Below are 868 nucleotides of genomic sequence, written 5' to 3'. Positions count from 1 at the left end.
ATGGGACCAACGGGACAGAGTCCCACCTCAGACCACCGGGACAAAGTCCCACCTCAGACCAACGGGACAGAGTCCCACCTCAGACCAACGGGACAGAGTCCCACCTCAGACCAATGGCACCAATGGGACCGTGTCCCACCTCAGATCAACGGGACAGCATCCCATCCCAGATCAACGGGACAGCGTCCCATCCCAGATCAACGGGACAGTGTCCCACCTCAGACCAACGGGACAGTGTCCCACCTCAGACCAACGGGACAGTGTCCCACCTCAGACCAATGGCACCAACGGGACAGAGTCCCACCTCAGACCAACGGGACAGAGTCCCACCTCAGACCAACGGGACATCATCCCATCCCAGATCAACGGGACAGCGTCCCATCCCAGACCAACGGGACATCGTCCCATCCCAGACCAACGGGACATCGTCCCATCCCGGATCAACGGGACATCGTCCCATCCCGGATCAACGGGACAGCGTCCCATCCCGGATCAACGGGACATCGTCCCANAGACCAACGGGACAGAGTCCCACCTGAGACCAACGGGACAGAGTCCCACCTCAGACCAACGGGACAGAGTCCCACCTCAGACCAATGGCACCAATGGGACCGTGTCCCACCTCAGACCAACGGGACAGTGTTCCACCTCAGACCAATGGCACCAATGGAACAGAGTCCCACCTCAGACCAACGGGACAGAGTCCCACCTCAGACCAATGTGACCAATGGGACAGAGTCCCACCTCAGACCAATGGCACCAATGGGACCGTGTCCCACCTCAGATCAACGGGACAGCATCCCATCCCAGATCAACGGGACAGCGTCCCATCCCAGATCAACGGGACATCGTCCCATCCCAGATCAAC

The sequence above is a fragment of the Poecilia latipinna genome, unplaced genomic scaffold (genome assembly GCF_001443285.1).
Source record: "Poecilia latipinna isolate Pla-1442-1.1 unplaced genomic scaffold, P_latipinna-1.0 Scaffold2723, whole genome shotgun sequence".
NCBI classification, from domain to species: domain Eukaryota; kingdom Metazoa; phylum Chordata; class Actinopteri; order Cyprinodontiformes; family Poeciliidae; genus Poecilia; species Poecilia latipinna.
This window is presented reverse-complemented; position numbering follows the sequence as displayed.